General features: G+C 47.7%; 1 protein-coding gene across 1 annotated transcript in view; it reads left to right on the plus strand.

Moving 5' to 3' along the window:
* The window catches only part of ANKH (ANKH inorganic pyrophosphate transport regulator), a 161,474-nt gene that overhangs the window by 130,252 nt on the left and 10,670 nt on the right, over positions 1–20,552 (plus strand). The gene's annotated exons all lie outside the window — the stretch shown is intronic.

Raw genomic sequence — 20,552 nt, forward strand, 5'->3', positions numbered from 1 at the left:
GAAAAGAGGATAAGAAGAAATAAGGGTCTTTTGAACTCGGTTCTGTTTTCCTTGTTTATTGTTATCACAACACATGTCCTATTAAATCCGGTAGAAACTTACTTTTGCATATGCAATAGAAACATTTGCAGAAATGTCGAGATGTGTGCAGTTGTCGTTGTCAATAACTAATAGAGAGGACCGGAGGCCGTGAAGGTGTTGGATTATGCCAATAACGGGAGCACAGGGGCTGGGTCCTTCTTACCATCATTACAAGAACCGTGGAGCTTGATGAGCTCTGTTAGTGGGCCATTAAACTCAAGGCCTGCGTACATTTTAAACCTGTAATGGACATTTTGAAAGCCTGCAGCTTAATATTTGATCCGTTGATCCAACACCTGATTAGATTGTCACAAGGGCAGTGCCCATCACAGAAGACCTCTGACACTGCCGAGTCATGACCTCGTGTCCTCAGCTGCCCTTGTCACCACCAACACAGCCCCTTTTGCCAGCCTGTCCCTGTGGAACACGGGGGCGTTGGGAACCTATTCCAGCACTGCCTCACTGCAGAAGAATTGCTGATAGCAATGCCTGTTTGAGCGGGGCCGGTTCCCCAGGCAGCCATGCTCCCTTGTTAGCATGATTTCTCTCTGTGGTGCCCAAGCTTTTCCATAGTTCCCTAAAACATTAGCAAAACACTGAGCAACTTTGAAACCGTTTAAAAGAGCATTTTAGGCAGAACAGAGCAGGTTTCTTTTCCAGGAAAAGACCTCAGCATTTGGAGACTGTATTAAGTGGCTGGAAATCCAAGGTTGAATTAACTCTGCTGTGAGGCCCTGTGACTTGGACCTCATCTGCATATAAAGCTGACAACGCCTGGCTGCCGCTGGCTCTGTGGTCCAGAAACTCACCTCCTCTGTCTGCTTTCATACTGTTTAACATCTTCCCGCTGCTAGAGTTGAATCTGATGGAGAGCTTTACTGGATTGGGCTTAAGGACATTCACCTCTCTTTCAGTTCACAGGCAATAATTTATACTTCTAAATAAAATATTCTGCAAGTTTATTTTGAAATGATAATGACTTATAATCTGGGGAAATGCTTACATTTCCCAGGTAGAGGCTTTATTTATTATTCTAATCCTCTATCTAAAAACCATCTGTGACTTGAAGTTTCTCAGGGTAAATTTTCACCTTCTAGAAATAGAGATTCAGAACCCTTTGTCAGAAAGGAACTTGGAGATGAACTAGTCAAAACCCATAATTTTTCAGAAAAGGAAATGATTCACACCGGACAAGTGACTTGTCCAAGTATCCAGTAATAGAACCGGCTACAGCCCAGCCTTCAGGGCATGCTCTCCAGGGCCCTGTGCTCTGAACCACACTGTTCCCAGGGAGTAGGAACAAATATTGGCCCTTAGGCCTCCAGATTGGGGCGCTTGCCACCATGCCTGAAACGGTGGTTTCTTGCCCATTAAAAACCATAGTATTTGAGTTTGTGGCTTAGGAAGGGTCTCATGTACACCATCCTTATGATGATTCAATCAGTTGATCCAACATCTTGGCTAAAGGAGTTTTCACTGAAAGACACATAGAAAAAAATATAAAGGGAGATTTTTCTTTTTTTTTTCTTTTTTGAGACAACGTCTCACTCTGTCGCCCAGGCTGGAGTGCAGGCGCATGATCTCGGCTCACTGCAACCTCTGCTTCCCAGGTTCAAGTGATTCTTCTGCCTCAGCCTACCAAGTAGCTGGGATGACAGGCGCCCGCCACCACACCCGGCTGATTTTTGTGTTTTTAGTAGAGATGGGGTTTCACTGTATCGGCCAGGCTGGTCTCAAACTCCTGACCTCAAGTGATCTGCCCGCCTCAGCCTCCCAAAGTGCTGGGATTACAGGCATGAGCCATCGCGCCCAGCCGGAGATTTTTCTTTCTGAATTAAACATTAAACTGTCCCTGTAATGAGTACTCACCTTATTCTGTCTCTTACTGTATTCATTCTTATACATCTTTTGCTGCTCTTAGGCCCCAAACTTCATGAGGCAGGGTCTGCAATGTCATCTTTTATCCCCAGGGCTTAGCATCCTGCTTGACACTGAGAAAGGTCACAGTAACAAGTTAACAAACACAGGAATCAACTAATCCTTAATTATGAGACACCGGTCAGTAAGGTACTGACAGCATTCACCCTTGTGAGTGGCAATCTTCTCGTTTATGCTCAGTTTGTATTATCCTAAAAGCTTTTAAAAGGCTCTTGATTTTCTAGTCTATTTTCTTTTTCCTTGGTTTTGGGTTTTTTTTTTTTTTAACTGTTTGTATAGAAGGGGTCTCACTATGTTGCTCAGGCTGATGTCAAATTCCTGGCCTCCTAAAATGCTGGGATTAGAGGCATGAGCCATTGCCCCTGGCCTGTTTTTGTTTTTTGAATTTTGAAACTTCTTAATATCAGGAAATTAATGTAGCAGAGGTCATTGAAACACTTGAGAGCAGCACACTTGGTGTTTATTTCAGCGGATGATTCTATGTATACAGTAGAAGCTGCGTGATGATGCCACAGCCCTCCACACATTGGCCAGCGTTAGCACGCTTTCCCACACTCCGCTGCTTTGGGAAAATCAACTTTTATCCCTGAGTCTTTTGAGAAGAGCTGACCCCCAGGATCCTGTAGACACCCAATGACTCAGTGATTCAAAGGAAAACGTATACTGTCCAGAATCAAAATGCATCCTTCCCTCAGAACAGCCCCCTCTTCAGGCCCTGACATTTGGAGCTCAACAGCTGCCTTTGCCTGTGAAAAATACGGCAGTGTCACTGCTGACAGTTAGTAAGAGGCTCATTTCAGCATGTTACAATGACGTGTTTGTTTATTCCCTATTACACATTTTCTATTTAAATTTAGAGTATCTGTCCTACTCCAGAAGTTGGTTCTGCCCTTGTACTCTTATCCAGCAGTTTTGTTGATCACTGGGTTTTAAGAAAAGCAGCAGATGTCTTCTGCCCAGTGTGGAAGAGGGGCTGAAGTCAGAGGGGTGTAGAGTAGGAAAATGGAAATGTTCGCGATTTCCGTTAGCATCTTGCTTTCAGTCCTTCAGAGCTGCGGTTAGGCATGCTCAGCCGGAGGTTGATTGATTGATCTCTCTAAACCATCTGATGGGCATGAGGATGAGAAAGGGGGTACCTTTAGTTGATCCAAAAGATTGGCTTCAAAACAGTAGAACTGTCAGATGAAACGGAATCCCCTTGATAGCAACGAGGGAGCAGACACAGTGCAAACCCAGGTTAGCAAGGCGCCTGCTGACTGACAAGCAGCTGTTTGGGGTGAAGGGAAGCACATTTCAAAAATATATGTGGCATAAAGCCATTTGGAAGAACAGCTTCAGAGGGTCTGCTTTCACGTGGAAGCGTGCAGGGTTGCAGCCACGCAGAGGAGACTGCGTCGCAGCCTCGCCATGCAAGGTGTCTCCACTGGTGCTGGAGTCAGAGCCAGTGGTCGCCTTGCCCTGAGCCTTCCTGGACAGCTGCGGCCTCTGTCGCTCATGTGACTGGCTGTAGAACACAGTGACAGTGAGTGTGCCCTAAAAGGCTGTGCTTCTCTAGGTAGACACTCCTGGAGCCACAGGCTGAGGCAGCAGTGAGCTCACAAGAGAGGAGCAGGCACCGCAGTCCTTCCTCTTACGTGGGGAAGGCAGCTGCAGTGCTGAACTTACAGAAACCCAGCCTCCTACAAACCCCTGGGGCCTATCATGGTGCCCTCCTGGACTCTAGATGTGGGGATAAGATAGAAACCACTCACCGGCATGGGCTGTATCTTCCAACAGTCCTTTTGGTGGGGAAGAAATGTCCCAAAAGAGTGACGGACCTCCCTATTCCTGCATGCCAGGCCAAGTGGTGAAAGCCAGCCCATCGGGCTGCTAAGTTTACCAAATTTGCCAATTTACCCAAAACGTGACTTTTTAAAACTGTTTCTGAAGTCCATAGCCAATCATATTTTAATAAACAGAAGTTTTTAACACCTTTGGATGCTTTTAGTTGACTAGTTTCCATTTTGATTTCACAATGGCATTTTCAGAACATCTGCTGTTTATCTTCTCAAGCTCCCTGCTCTGCTGTACTTTGGGGAGTTAGTGCCAAGAGAGGGGGACCCTCTGCTTCAGGAGACATAGAGAAGAATCCATGCAAAGCACAGGCTTGGCCTCTGCTAAGCCTCCCCAAACCATTAGCACACAATGGAAATGGGATCTCTCCAGATGGATCTTGGCAAGCAGAGCCAGCCAGGCACTTTTGTGCAGTGCACGAACTACACGACCATACCCAGCACCCCCGGGATGCCACATTCAGAGAAAGTCAGAGAAGGGGGAGAGCAAGAATCAGGGAAAGGAGAGTGACTGAATGTCAGAGAGGTGGAGTAGCGTGAAGGTCAGAAGGAGAAGGGAGAGAGACTGGTCAGAAAAAGAGGGGAGGTGACGACTCAGAGAAAACTGGAGCAGAATGGCAGAGGTGGGGTTACAGACAGGGAAAATGGAGGCCCCAGAGACCCTGGGGCCCTCCCAGCCCTTGGGACCCTGCCAATCCTTCCTGTAAAAAATGGCTATAAACTTTAGAAGAGTTTAAAAGAGACAAGATCTTAAAACTCAGAAAATTTGACAAATTGTTCGTTGGCCAAATTGGTTATCCACCGGTTGATTTTTGGCGAGCTGACCTGTTTCAAGATGGCAGGTGTGGATGGGACTCTGTCCAGGGCTGGCCCCACACACCCACATTCTGATGACGCAGAGGTCATGGGACTGTGCCAGGGCCCCCAGACTACATCCACTGGTCCCCAAATAACTGGTTTCACTGGCTTCAACACATGGAGGCTGCTTGATGTGGTGGGGGTAGGGAGGTGTTGCTGTCACTTGAGGCAGAGAGAGAAGGAAGCCTGGCCACGCTGGCACAGTGTGCCAATCAAACCACGTGGCCTCATGCAGTAGAGTGCAAGGGTATCCGAGGTCAGTGGCTGTTTGTATTTAAGGATCTGATTCTTTAAAAAAAAAAAAAAAAGTTAGGTTTTTACTCCGGATCTTTCTGAGCCTTGCTTTTTGCAGTCAGTGGGGGGTTAAAGGGAGACCGTGAAACTGCATTCAGCCCGGAACCTTCTATTTTATTGTTATGGGTTGAATAGGATTCGCCAAACATTCTTATGTTAAAGTCCTAACCCCCAGTACCTCAGAATGTGATCTTACTTGGAAATAGGGTTAAGATGAGGTTCTGGTAGGTGAGTAGGGTGGGCCCATAATCCCCTATGACTGGTGCCTTTTTAGAGGAAGAAATTTGGGCACAGACATGCACACAGGGGAAGCACCACGTGTAGGCTGGAGTTTTGCTGCCTCAGCCCAGGAGCTACCAGAAGCCAGGAAAGGCCTGGAACAGACCCTTCCCTAGCACCTTCAGAGGGCATGTGCCTCTGCTCACACCTTGATTTCAGTCTCCAGAACTGTGGGGCAGTAATTTTCTGTTGCTCAGAGTCACCCAGTTTGTGTTATTTTGTTTTGGGTGCCTGGCAAGCTAACAACTATGATTTCTGAAAGGAAGGAATCTTCTCGTCACTTAAGGCTACATGGATTGATGAACCAGACTTCTAACTATTCAACTCACTTGTTTTTGTTTTTTGTTAGATTCTATCTCCTTTTAGTTTCATGAGACATCTCTATTATTTTATTTCCAGATTCTCCATGTGAGTAGGGGATTTGCTTAGAAATATAGTACTTTATGCAGTGTGGCCCTGTGTCTGCATTTTTTAGTTTAATTTTTATTTTTTGTGGGTACCTAGTAGGTGTACATATTTATGGGGAACATGAGCCATTTTGATACAGGTAACCTGTGCCAGTACTTACATGCTTAATGATATTTTTGCCAAAGGTTTCTCTGGGGACAGGGGATATTGACATCGTAGCTACTGATAGAAGTACCAGGACTAGATTTAAGTTACTTTGCTTCTTGTTTTTTTTCTGCTTTTTATTCATTGAATAATGCAGTGCCCCTCAACAAGGTCTTTGCAGAGCCCAGGACTAACCTGTGCCACTACAAACATTCAAAAACTGAAATATTTTTCCAATTTTCAGGAAACAAAATAAGTTGCTAGAATTTTATTCATTTGTATTTATTCCCCCCCAGATTGCCTCAAAATCTTGACCTCTTCTACTATTTACCACTTGAACCTTAAAAAGGGTAATCTGATTTGGCACCAAATTATAAAAATTACTCATTTTTCAGTTTAACGTATCAATACACACCCGTGTTCTGCCAAGAACCCACGTGGGGCCCACCACCTGAATGAGTTTGAAAGCAACAGGGAAGACACGTTGTTTATACCGTGGGCCTGCAGACACGCACTGCTCACCAGCCCCTCTGAGCCCTTAAGGAAGTAAAGCCTGGGCCCCACGGACCCCTGCACCTGCCGAGTGCTGCCTGACCCGAGTCCCACCTCAAAGAGGCAGGTGCCCAGCCCGGCTCTTTCGGTTTTCACTGCTGTGGAAGCAGAGCTATCATAGTGTTATAAGGTTTCAGTGCCACAAAAGACATAGCACTCGAATATAAAATTTTCTTTTTAATTCTCAGCAAGGCAATGTACTTCTATAGAAGGATGCGCCCTTACAGATGGAGCAATGGTGAGCGCACACATGGACAAGGGAGGGGAAGGGGTTCTTATCCCTGACGCACGTGGCCCCTGCTGCTGTGTTGTTTCCCTATTGGCTAGGGTTAGACTGCACGGGCTAAACTAATTCCGATTGGCTAATTTAAAGAGAGTGACAGGGGTGAGTGGTTTGGGAGGAAAAATGATTATGGCAGAGCAGGAAATCGGAATGAGTCAGGGTGGAGCAGGTAATCAGAAAAGGTTGCTTTACGAGGAAGTTAAGTTTAAAAGTAGAAGGCAAAGAATTGAACATATTGACATACTGATTCTTTGAAGAGAAATTTAGAACGCATATCCAGCAATAGGGAGAGGTCAGTCAGGAGCTGCCATCCCACACAAATGGTGAAGTCACTCAGTAGGGCTTCATTGATCGACTTCCATGATTAATACCTTATTATTCCCTACAGGTTTTTTAAAAATTGGTTTTCTTAGTCTCAGCTTAAAGACAGTGTACAGAAACCAGACATCAGCCTGACGGGGTGCTTAGTCCAGACACTCCCGGCACGCATGCGCCATCAACGTGGAGAAAGCAAAGATGTGGCGCCTCTGGCCTCTTGGCTTTCCGAGCCCAGCACCAGCTCGGAGGCTGTGAGGCACACGGGGCTCCGCACACGAGCACTTTCCCCGTGGCCTGAGACTCCCCATGGCCTGCCATTCACTTAGGTGCAGCAGGCAGGGAGCCCAGCAAAGCCCATGTAAATGATCTCAAAATACCTCAGAAATTACCAAATAGAGGTAATTACATGAAGCAGTGTGTGAAATGAGCACAGTGAGGATCTAAAGCAGCTGATTAGCATGCTAAATGGCCATTTTGCAAGTTTAATGAAGTAACATATCATTTGACACAGGAACAAGAGAAAACAATCAAAAAACACTCTGGGCACAGGAGAGACTTCACTGGCTTCCCTCTCCCAGGCCTGGGTGTCTCCTGCACCTACGGGCAGTGCTTGTGAAGTGCTTTTAGCTAGACTGTGGTCTTTGCTCAAAAGGGTCTTCATTTTCTCTTAAAGGCTGACTACTGTGTCCCCAGCTCTGGGTCGGATGTCCCACTTCCTCGGGCACAGTAAGGTAAATGGGTTTGAATGGTGCCATGAAATTCTTCTGGGGTCTTTTCGTATCTTCTGAGCCCAGTACAAGGCTAAAAGAACCACAAAGCGCTGCCAAGAAACAGCACATGTGGCAAACAATAGTGCCTTGAAACCTGCTCACTATGAATCCGGTGCCAGACAGTTTTCAGTGGCCTGTAGTCCTCCCTGGAGATGGCTCTTAACTGATGTGGCTTGAAGAATGAACTGATTGTTACCAAAAAAGAAGTTTCCAGAGGGCCAGGGTGCACGAACTGGAGCTGACACCACTGATCTCTTACAAGTTCCCACCTTTGAAACTGGAGATAGGTTCAGCTGGGGGGGCTGTCTGTCACGCCTGTGGCTCTCATGACATCTGACTGCCCTGTATGTGTCTGTTGATTTAATGAGGGAAGAGGGATGGAGGCAGAGGGATTTAGGTCAAGCTGGAATTGGCTACATAGCTTGGTGCTTATAGGTGTGGGCCCTGGAGCCACAGGGCTTGGGTTCAAATCCAGGCTCCACCACTCACTAGCCAAGTGGCTTCAGGAAAGTCACTCAAAACTGCCATCTTCAGTTTCCCCAGATGCCACACAGAGGCAACAAGAATTGCTCACCTTTTAAGACTTTGAAAGGGGTAAAAGCTTAGTGAAATACCTGGCATGTGCTATATGCAAAGAATGCCAGCTCTCCTCAGCCACCAGCTCCACCACCGGGACACTCAGTGGTCCTTAACATAGGGAAAGAGGGCTGCACATGTACATAAGTAGCTAGGGGTATATTTTATGCCAAGGAATAATTTTATGAATTATATATATGTATCTATATCTTATAGATAAATATAAAGTTTATAGTCTTCAAATTTGTGTGGGTTTTGGTGGTGGGGGGGGCGGTGTTGTTTTTTTAAAAGCCAGTCTCTTGATTGGTAGATTTACACACACCTTCAGTAGACAAACCCTGCCACAGACATGATCCCTGTATGAACCATTTTTCTCCTTGGGGAAGCTCTTCAGTTGACCCATCACCCGCTGCTATTTACAGCCTCCCAGTCCCAGGCACAGATGGTGCTACCAGAGCCCCATCTTCTTGCTAACACAGAGATGCCAGTTCTCCATCAAGCTGTAGTGAACACAGAAAGAGGGGAATGAATAGGTTGAGTCCTCTGACTAGACATCTGATAGAACCACAGACACAACCACATAGTAGAAAATGCCAGTAAGGACCAATTTTAAGTTGCACCTGGGCCCGGGAAGCATGTTAACATTTTGAAGTCCTCAGGTGAGAAAGAACACCCGCGTGTCCACAGAAGCCTGGGTCCTGTGGGGCACACGTGATGCTTCCTAAGGACCCGTCACGACCCCTGTTCACGTGACACTCGCGCAGCTCCCTGGGCCTCCCGTGTGTCTCGTCTCTCCCCACATTGCCCTGTCCCACACAGCTGTGGCCGTATGCATTGCTGAAATCATCAAACGGCTAGGCAGTGGAGCAGAACACGTCAGCCCATCACTTTCCCTCGTGCAGCCTAAGGCTATACCTGCTTTTTCAATTAGCCGCCTGGCACCGTTCTCAGGATAAACACGAGACCCATAAGCTCCAGTCAAGGACTGGGCCCTTCTAGGATTTCCAACCTCAAGGCTCCCAGCCTCTCCCTAATTCTCTAAGCTTTCTTTCCACCACAGATGAGTTCATGCTGGGAACCTTGCACAGTTTTATAGTTATCAGCAGAATGCTTTGCTCCCTCTTGTCAGTGTTGGTCTTCAGATCCCACTTGGCTGGGTTTGCTCTTCCTGGCTAGTTTTGAGGTGACCGTCCTTGGTGGAGAAGGCAGAGAGAGAGCCGGGGTTTGGAAGGTACCCCCGGCCCCTGGCAGCTCTTTCCCTCTTCCCTTCTTTCTCGTGGCATATTTTTTACAGCTCTTTTTCTTGATCTGAGCACTTTTACTCTGAGCACTTGGGCTTTCACCTCCCGACCTTGTTCTTATGGGGGTTCTTATGTTCCTATGGACACATTGTTTGGTACCACCATAGACCCTGCCATAGACATGACACTTGTGTGCACCAGGCTGCCCCTTCAGCCCGCCTCTCCCTCCTAGCCATGGCCGACTTGGAAATGATAAAGATCCTCAGGAAATGAGCCCTCTCAGTAGCCACCCACCCGCCAACAGCCTTCCAGATAGTCCTTCACCACTGGCCGCTGCCCCCAGAGGACGACATGGCCTTTCACGCCCGTGTTGGGCCGCCTCTCCAGCTTCCCATGCAGCAGTGTCCCCTCGCTCTGTGCTTTGCCTCGGTGGCTGCTGCCTTGGCCTCGAGGGCCCCATCGGGCTTCTTGGCAGGCAGGTGCTTCCTTATCAACCTCTCCCTGGCACAGACAGGCACCGCCCCTTTTCCCCCACCAGAGCCTACCCCACCATTGCAAGGTGGCAGGTCACAGACAGTTTCAGTATTTACGGTGCCCCTCATCCCAGTGGAACCCGGGCTCTGGCCACCTCTTCTTGGAAGGCGCAGCTGGCAGATAGAGGCAGAGGCACAGGGAAACGAAACGCCTCCTAGAAGTCAGAGGTTTGGGGTCCTTCTCCTGCACTCCTGGCACTCGCTTCTTGCTGGCAAGTACGCTGGGCGCATCCACATACACGTCGGCCCCATCCTCGAGGCTGCAAGCCCTTAAAGGTCGACTCTGCATGGGGCATCCCAGGACCTGGGTAAGGGAGACCTGCAAGAGACTGGCTTCCAAACCCCTGCTCTCAGGTGAAGGCATGGATGCATGTTTTGCTGTCCCCAGTACCCACTTCCACACCTGGGGACCATGAGGCCTTCAGATGCCTTCTGTTTTCCTCCTCGTGGCCTGTTTTCTGGTTGTTGGGAGAGAATTTGTCTTCTGAGAGTTTTTCAGCCTCTTTTAGAATCTCTGGTGCTATTAGATCATATTCGCCTCTTTTCCATAAGTTTGGAAATCTGTTTCCCTTGATTTCTTTAAAAAAAATAATTTTCCCTGATTCCTGTGGATGTGAAGAAACCATGGCCACTCTCTTTGTCAGCAGCCCAGGATCATCCCCTCCGGCAAGGCTGTGAGCCCCCCTGCTCCAGCTTCTGGGGAGAAACTTTGTCTGGGAGAAGGGATTAGGTTGGAGGCTGCCGGAGAGGGGGGGGCTTAGTGGCCTGGTCAGGTCCCCTCCTTGCGTGCTGTTTCTGTAGAACCCAGCATGGTCAGGTCCCCACCTTGCGTGCTGTTTCTGTAGAACCCAGCATGGATCACAGCACAGTGGGCTGCTTCTGTTGGGCTTCACTGCCTGCCGGAGGGAAGTAGGTGCCATCCCAGAGCAGGCGCCCCTGCGGAACTGAGGATAAAGGTGTTTAGTATTTAAAACATCTTGATCCTAAAGCTTCAGAACTTCAGGCCGCAGAGAGAGCAACTCAGGAGGGAAAGAAAACAAAGAGCAGCGGCATCAGAGAAGGAAGCAGCCTGAAGAATCCACTCTGTCCGGGTCTTTCTCTTGGACACACTGAGCTAACCCCTGTCTGTGCACTTGCTGGGAAGCGCCATTCCCAAAGCTAGAAACCAGAATTCTGGCTCCACCCCTTTTCTCCCCGCCAGCGCCTACCCCACCATTGCAAGGTGGCAGGTCACAGACGCTTTCAGTATTTACAGTGCCCCTCATCCCAGTGGAACCGAGGCTCTGGCCACCTCTTCTTGGAAGGCACAGCTGGCAGGTAGAGGCGGAGGCACAGGGAAAGGAAACGCCTCCTAGAAGTCAGAGGTTTGGGGTCCTGTCTGGCACTGCCTCTCGCGTCCTCAATTTCCTCAATTAGAAGACTTTCTTTTTTTTTTTGGTCAGGCGCGGTGGCACAACCTGTAATCCCAGCACTTTGGGAGGCCGAGGTGGGCAGATTACCTGAGGTCAGGAGTTCGAGACCAACCTGGCCAACATGGTGAAACCCCGTCTCTACTAAATACAAAAAAATTAGTGGGGCGTGGTGGCACACAGCTGTAATCCCAGCACTTTGGGAGGCCAAGGCGGGCGAATCACCTGAGGTCGGGAGTTCGAGACCAGCCTGCCCAACATGGAGAAACCTCATCTCTACTAAAAATACAAAATTAGCCAGGCATGGTGGCACGTGCCTGTAATCCCAGCCACTCGGGAGGCTGAGGCAGGAGAATTGCTTGAGCCCGGAAGGCGGAGGTTGCAGTGAGCCAAGATCGTGCCACTGCACTCCAGCCTGGCTGACAGAGCGAGACTGTCTCAAAAAAAAAAAAAAAAAAAAAAAGGCTTTTTTTCCATCATTTCAGGGCCAGTTTTGGACGCACTTTGCGGGTCAGGATGGGCTCCTCCACTCCCATTTCTACTGTCCATGTGTAATGGAGAGGGCCTTCCGTGCCCTGGTGAGCTTGTGCTGCTCCTGTCTTGCCGCTGCTTGGGCTAGCACCCCAAGGATTCCATCGTCTTGGTTGCACACCATTATTTGCAGCTGCGTCTCAGTAAGGCGTGTCAGTTCTGAGTCCTCCTGTCATGTGCTAGAAGGTAGCAGAATCTGAGCTTGTAGTAAAACTTGCCATCCAACATGACTTTGCCCGGCTGGCCCTGTGTTCCATGTTAGAAATTCCGTTCATGAGAATGACCCTGTCTCACCTTCCTGTGGCAACCTTCCCCCAAGCCATAGCTGTCACTCAGCCCTCTTGGGCGGATGCTAAAGGCCATATTCCAGCAGTGGTACCATGCTGACCCTTTGTCTGGAACAAAGACGGCCTGTTTGAGGCTTTGTTAATGCTGGGTCACCCCACCCCCACGCCATGAGGTGGAGACTGCCGCCCCATTGTTCCCGGCTCCACTGGAAGAAAATGCCTCTCTTGTGTATGGGGGATGAAAAAAGAACCAAAGGTGAATTAATGGAATTCAACACTTTCCCATTTGGTGCCCCTCACAGTACCCTTGGGCCTGAACAGTTTAGCAGCTTAGGGCATCTTGGAAACAGGGAGAAAGCAGGGCTTCTGCGGCCCCAAGGCCTGGATTGAACTCTGGCCCCTGCCTCTTTACCAGCCGGTGACCTGGGGCAAGTCACACAGTCCCTGTAGGCCCTGTGTCCTCCTCAGCTAATAAGGCATCTATCTGGGGAGTGTATGAAGATGAAATGGAATCACATATGGAGCGCTGTTGGTGCATAGTGAGTGACTTCCTTCCCTCTGCCTTCCCTCCGCACTTCTCTCTGGAAGCTTCAGGAATCCAGCATTTGCTCAAATCCAGCATGTATAGCAGATTTGAGTGGTTGATTGGTTTGTTTTGGGGGAATTTAGGTAAGATGAAGACAATAAAGGCTAGTCCCTAAAACTCTACCTAAGCCCTCATAAGAAGACACCAGGGCAGATACACATGTGTCATTTAAACAACGAGCAGATGAACAGAGTGTGCTGTTATAAGCAGGTTCCAAATGTTTTTAAGATTTTTTTAATTGTAGAAAAATACACATACAGTGTACCAACCTCACCATTTTTAAAGGGACAGTGAAGTCCATTCACATTGCTGCTTGTCATCACCATCTGCCCATAACTGGATTGCAAAACTGAAACCCTATACCCACTAAACAGTCACTCCCCATGTCCCCTTCCCCCAGTCCCAAGCAAGTTCCAAGTTGACTATTAATAGTCAAGGAGAAGGAAAGGCTAAACAGAAGCTGGAGTGTAGAACTTTATCAATAGTCCTCAGATCCTGTGAGAAAAACCAGGAAAGGATTAAAGCTCCAGAGAAAAGGAATAGGAGTTGGACAACCCTCTGCGGGCTTGGCGCATGGCGCCCCCTGCTGTTTGAGGTATGTCATGTCTTTCCACCAACACGGCATTACTAGATTAATAAGTCGTTGGGATCTGAAAGACACTTTGCTTTCATGTAGTGTGTGCATTTGGCAATTTCATTAAACCTAGATGCTAGTAGGGATGATTTAGTTTTCATATTCTTCAAAAAGCTGGTTATAAAACTATATCTGAAAATGTTGATTTTTTTACCATGAATATGCTGTAACAGTTGATGATTGCTTCAACTCCTTTATGAAAATATTCAAGATTTATAATAATTATTATGATTATCAACAAGCCAGATGGAAGGTATCAAATTCTACATAAACACTTTGTAATATGCTTTTCCAAGCTCCTTAGCTTAGAAAACCAAGCTCTGTTTCTCTCAGTAATAGATGTCATTTTTCATCTATTGTTTGCTACCCCTATGTTAGCCAACTAGAATTTTTCTAGCCTGACCTTAAGTAAAAACTCCTCCCCGTGTCCCCACTGCCTGTGATGGTAATCATCATCATCCCTTCTGTGAGGTTCCCTACTTTCTCCCACTGAGCAAGACGCGGATGTGGAAGCGTCCCTCTCTCCCATCATCCCCTCACGTGCTGTATTGGGAACACATGGCTTTTCACCCTTCTGAGGACAGGTCAGTCAATCCCAAGAGCCCATTCCTTCTGGCAGTTGCTACAGGTATGCATACCTTAAGCGCCATTCCCCAGAAATGGGAGTCATTTGCTACTTTCACATATTGCCTGCTTTCGGCAATTCACCCTGGTGGAATGGCATTGTTTTTCCTTCTAAATTGGGAATCTGAGAGTGTGTCCTGATGGAATTCCATGTCGTTCCATTTGGGGTGTACTGAGTCATGCAAACATTAGGAACACTCCTAGAGAGGCCCCATCCAGCTCATGGGACAGCTCACAAGTGAGCAGGAAACCACCGTGAGGACAGGGCAGCCACGCCTCCAGCCTCCCTCCCGTCACTCTTCCCCAGCTCCTGTCTTTCGTACTGTACATTGGTTCTTCTCCCTTCCCCACCAGTCCAAACCCTTGCCAGCTCTCACCTGGATGGTCACAGTAGCCGTGATGAGGATCCTTGATTCTGCCCTTCCCCCGCTTGCCCTGCCTCTCCTCCACCCACAACCTGCCATGGCTCTCACGTCCCTCCAAGTGAAAGCCAGAGTCGTGACCATGACCTGTGAAACCCTTCGTGAACTGTCCTCCTTCCTTACGTGCATGCAGCTGGTGCAGTCTGGCACTAAGAAACAAAAGGCCAAACAGCATTCCTTAGGGCTGCGTCAGCTCTCTCTGGAAAGTCGAGCAAGACAGCATATGTGTTATCTAATAGTGTCCTGCCCTGTGCTGGCCCCTCCACTGATATATCAAATAAGTGTGCCTTCCTCATGAGGTGATGTGGGACATGGTTTCCCAAGACGCTGGCTGTGAAAACCAAGCTGACAGCCACTTTCTGAAAGCTGCCCCTCCCCCAAGACAAGACTTCTCACATTCCTGTCCCAATCACATTTGAAGTTTGACGATATCTGTGAAGACATCTACAGGGGTCTGTTTTATTTAAAAATGTTTTTCTGCATGGCGAAACCCCGTCTCTACTAAAAATACAAAAATTAGCTGGGCGTGGTGGCATGTACCTGTAGTCCCAGCTACTCAGGAGGCTGAGGCGGGAGAATCTCTTGAACCCGGGAAGCGGAGATTGCAGTGAGCCGAGATCGTGCCACTGCACTCCAGCCTGGCAACAGAGCAAGACTGCATCTCAAAAGAAAAAAAAATGTTTTTCTGATAAAAAGAATACATGTTCTTTGTGGAAGCCACGGAAAAGTACAAAGAGGAAAATTCAATCAGTCCTAATCTCACCACCTCCAGAGGACTCCCCTGCTAGCGTTTTGTTAGAATACGGTCCCAGGAAACCTTCTGGAATACTCACAGCTGACATCCGTGGATCACATTTGGTGTGCCGGTGCTGGAAAAGCGGTTTATGCAAACTGCAGTGCTCGCAGGCTCGGGGTTTGCGGATGAGTGCCAGAGGTCTGGCCATCCGTGATGGGATAAGAAGCTAGCACCGGAATGTGAATCAACTTGGTCACCAGGTATGATGTCCAGTTCAGCTGGCATTGTTTGGATGGCAAGACTTTCTTAAGGAAGCCAGGCATCGATTTACTTTATGGAGTCAACTGCTTATCTCAGTGTGGACCAGTCCACAGTTGGCAGACCAGCACTCTGGGCAGCCCAGTCCACACAGCATCCCTGTGAGGGAGACACCATCCCCGTTTGAAAGAAGAGAGCTGAGGCTGGAGTGCTCAGGGAACTCACTTAGAGACAACAGACAGAGACACAGCTGGGTTGGAGTGCCAGCCCGGCAGTCAGGCGCCAGTGCCAAGCCCTAACCTCCTCTTCACACTTTGTGTTGCTGAGGGCTAACCACTGGCTTGCCCGGTGGGGACTTCAACCCAATTAAAAAGGTATATTGAACCTTTTTTTCTAAGCAAAAGCGCCAAATAAAAATGATGTCCAGGGCCAGCGATTTTTATTCAAAACAGCTGCATATGTTTGACTTTTTCTAACTGCAGGGATAAGAGTCTCATGTACTGCTAATTCTGGTTATTCAGGGCAATGGGGAAGCCTTTGTGAGTTCCTCAAAATGTGGTTAACAGCTTATGGAAATTAAATAAGACCCGAGCACTTGGCAGTGCCCTCGTAGGGTGGAGTTCTCCGAGGACACACAGAAACGGCCGTCCCACTGTGGCCTGGTTGGCGTGTTTCTGAGTTCACGTGCTGATGAAGACAACTGGCTGCTTCATATCCCGGTTCCAAATGCTTTGAAAAGAGACTCAGATTGTCCCCAGGGGAGCTCGGGGACCATGCATGGCCCACTCTGCCCGTGAGGAAGCAGGTCTTGGTTCAAATCCCCCTTCCGTGGTTCTTAGCTCAGAAAACCGAGCTCTGTTTCGGACTGTAGCGTAGTAAGACCCAGGGGTCTTCTGTCTGTAAAGCGGGCGATTTCCTTCATCACTGCACTGATCCTTCTGATCCTATTGGGGGACCTTAATATGTGGTCAAAGCTTTTCATGACTTAGCCCATTGATACACAGATTTAGAAATAAAAGTCAAGTACTGCCCCAACACAGAATGACGACATACAGTTAAGGCCTGCTTGAAAATGTTTTGGGGTTTTTTATGTGATTTTGTTGTTGTTGTTGTTGTTGTTGTTTTGAGACAGAGTTTCACTCTTGTTAACCAGGCTGGAGTAAAATGGCACAATCTCAGCTCACTGCAACCTCTGCCTCCCGGGTTCAAGTGATTCTCCTGCCTCTGCCTCCCGAGTAGCCAGGATTACAGGCGCACACCACCACGCCTGGCTACTTTTGTATTTTTAGTAGAGATGGGGCTTCTCCATGTTGGTTAGGCTGGTCTCGAACTCTTGACCTCAAGTGATCCATCCACCTCAGCCTCCCAGAATGCTGGGATTACAGGTGTGAGCCACCACTCCTGGACAAAAATGTTAAATTACTCATTGATCTGAGTCATCATTAACGTTAGGCTCAACCAAATCATCCCTGGAAACTGACTGGCTCACATGCTGACTGGAAACTGTATTTTAAGTTTGTGAATAAAAAAGCTGCAGCCCAGTGGTGGTTAGTTTCTAAAGAGGTTAATATGATTCAAGAAATGAGGAAGTCTACCCCTTGATCATGCAGAATAAGAGACTGAGAGGGGACTACACTCTACTAGAAATGAATGTGCCTTGGGCTGCATGTAAGCACCTCAGAGTTCAAAGCAGACACTTCACGGTCAATGGCTGGTCTCAGAAGATGAATCACAGTCTGTCAAATAACAGAGAAGTGAATTATGAATCGTCATCTTCTTCTTCCTTCTTCCTTCTTTTTTTCTCCTTTAATTTTTGGAGATAGGATCTTGTCACTCAGGCTGGAGTACAGTGGCGCAATCTTGGCTCACTGCGGCCTGGACCTCCCAGGCTCAAGCAATCCTCCCACCTTAGCCTCCCAAGTAGCTGGGATTAAAGGCATGCTAAATTTTTTTTGTAGAGATGGGGTCTTGTGTTGTTCAGGCTGGTCTCGAACTCCTGGCCTCAAGCAGTCCTCCCACCTTGACTTCCCAAAGTGCTGGAATTACAGGCATCCACCATGCCCAGCCCTTCTTTTTTTAATTAACCTTTTTTTTTTTTTTTTTTAAAGAATAACTTCTGATTTACAGAAACATTGTGGAGATGGTGCAGAGTTCCCATAGACTCCTCACTCTCACTCACATTACTTTACTGCAGCGCGCATGTTACAACCAAGGAGCCAGCCCTGGTGTGTGACTGTGAACTAAACTCCATGGTTCATTAGGATTTCACTGGTTTGTTTTCTCATGAGCTCTTTCTGTTCCAGGATCTCATCCAAGACACCACATTATGTCTAGTCATCATGCTTCCGTAGCCTCCTCTGGTCTCTGAGAGTTTTAGACTTTCCATGTTTTTAAGGCCTCAACGGATTTGAGGAGTTCTGGTTGGGTATTTGGTAGAAGGTCCCTCAATGTGCGTTTGTCTGGGGTTTGTCTTATGATTAAGACTGGGCTTAGGGATTTTGGGGAGGAAGACCACAGGGACAAAGTGCCACTGTCATCACATCTTATCGAGGGTATGTGCGTGGATGTTGACCTTGATTGCATGGCTGGGGTCATGTCTGCCGTGTTCCTCTGCTGTCAGGACGCATTTCCTTTCTCCCCACTGTGCTCTTCAGAAGGAAGTTCCTCAGAAGGAGCAGGAAGGTCTGCTCCACCCACCTTAGAGGGGAGCAGCTAACGAATTATTTAGAGTTCTGTGCAGGACATTTGTCCCTTCTCTGCCATTTTTAAATTTCTATCCCTAGGGACTCATGGATATTTATTTGCTATTTTGGGATATAATTCAATACTGTACTTATTTTGTTGCCCAAATTGTTTTTGCTTTGGCCATTCGGAAGCTCCTTCTGCCTGGCTTCTGTGTCCCTTTGCCGTGTTCCCATTCTTTTATTTTGGGGCACAGCCTTCCTTCTTGTACCATAGATGCTCCAAGCGAATCATCTTGCGTATTCTCTGCCTTGGTCCTAGAATAAGTCATTTCTCTAAGGAATCCTGGTTCCTTTTATTGAAGAATAAATAGAAAAACCAAGATCTGGGCACTGGGTGGACTATTCGATTTTGAAGGCTGTGTCCTGACAGAATATTGACAGCAAACTCGACAGCAGAAAACCCACCTCTGCAGCTGCTCAGAGGAACGACTCTTGTTCATTGGTGGGAGATTATTAGGGGTGTGTGCTGGTTTGGAAAAGTCAATGTCATTAGGCTCTGCAAATATTTGAGGAACACAGCACATCATGGTCAACTGGGAGGCATGTTCTGAGTTGAGACTACTCTGGGTGAACTCATTAAAATGACACTGTTCCTGATACTCTTTGTCAAGGGAACTTCTAAAGCGTCCTGTTTTTTCAAATGGACTTGTTAAATGTAGTCTGATTATTATGCTAGGGCTCAGTACTTTGCCTAGGGGAAGCTAGGGAAACCTCACCTGCAGATAGGTATTGTAGCTTTTAATACATACCATACCACTTTTTTTTTTTTTTTTTTTTTTTGAGACGGAGTCTCGCTCTGTCGCCCAGGCTGGAGTGCAGTGGCATGATCTCAGCTCACTGCAAGCTCCGCCTCCCCGATTCACACCATTCTCCTGCCTCAGCCTCACGAGTAGCTGGGACTACAGGCGCCTGCCACCATGCCTGGCTAATTTTTTGTATTTTTAGTAGAGATGGGGTTTCACCATGTTAGCCAGGATGGTCTCGATCTCCTGACCTTGTGATCCTCCCGCCTTGGCCTCCCAACGTGCTGGATTACAGGCATGAGCCACCACGCCCAGCTCACCATATCCACTTATAAGTTAAATGTATTCCTTTCTAAGTTATATGTATACCTAAGTTATATATGCAAGAAATATCCACTTGTTGAAAAACTTGCTGAAAAGTGAAGCGCCATTTTCCTACTGGAAGCATAGCAAGAGCTTCAGAGACTTCAGGGAGGAAGAAAAAGGAGACTTTGATAAATGTGGCATTCCTTTCCTTTAGTTACCTGTGATTGTTCAAACCCCAGATCAGACTAACCGCTTCCAGTTCCGATACCCCGCGAAGACCCAGTCTGGGCTGTAGGTGTGTGTGGTTGAAAACTGAAGAAGCACCTCTGTTGGCACATGGCCTTGATAAGGGGCATTTAGGGTGTGCTCAGCACAGACAGACCAAGATAAAAAACAGAGTGACTGAGTGGTGCCAGGTTGGATCATACCGTGGAATTTTAGAAATGGACTATTGAGCCACCATCTCAGGAAGCTCCTACTGGAAATCCATCAAACCTTACTTAACTTCCTGGTTGTGTTCAAGGTACCATAACTGTGCTCACCTACACAGCTTGGCTGATACTGATGTCAATGTGTCAAGTGATGTGGGCACACTCACTATCGTGTCCTCAAGCTGACCCCCCACCCACTGCTCCAAAGGTTTTCTGATCTTCTACAAGATGGGAAAACGCCTCTGGGTGAACATGACCCAACTGGGGATCCCAGAGCAGGGATTACCTGGCTCATCTGCCACAGAGGCCCATTTCCGCCATCTTTCTCTCTGACGTGCAATTACACCCTCCTTTTTCCTAGGTTCTTGTAACTGAAGAGCCACTTTACAATGATTTTGCAAAGCCTAGAGAATTGCAACATTTGTGTGAGGCATTATCTCACATTCAGATCATTGCTGGCTGCAAAATAAGTAAAGCATGCTAATGGTTCCCCGGAAGCTTAAGGTTTTTAGTAGTATGTGGCCTAGGTCTCTCTCTAACCCTTAGATAAACACAGAATGGCTTACTTCCTGTAGGTTCTAAGGCACAGAGCCAGCCCAGACTGTAAGGCAGTCATCCCTTAGCTCAATTCTTTACAGTTTTACTGCTATGGGACATATTGGGGGCCCAATATAAAGCAAAGCTGGAAGCAGGGATGATCCATGTATTTGTGGGGATGGGATATGGACAGGGAA

Source organism: Gorilla gorilla, chromosome 19, assembly GCF_029281585.2.
Source record: "Gorilla gorilla gorilla isolate KB3781 chromosome 19, NHGRI_mGorGor1-v2.1_pri, whole genome shotgun sequence".
In the NCBI taxonomy this organism is placed as follows: Eukaryota; Metazoa; Chordata; class Mammalia; order Primates; family Hominidae; genus Gorilla; species Gorilla gorilla.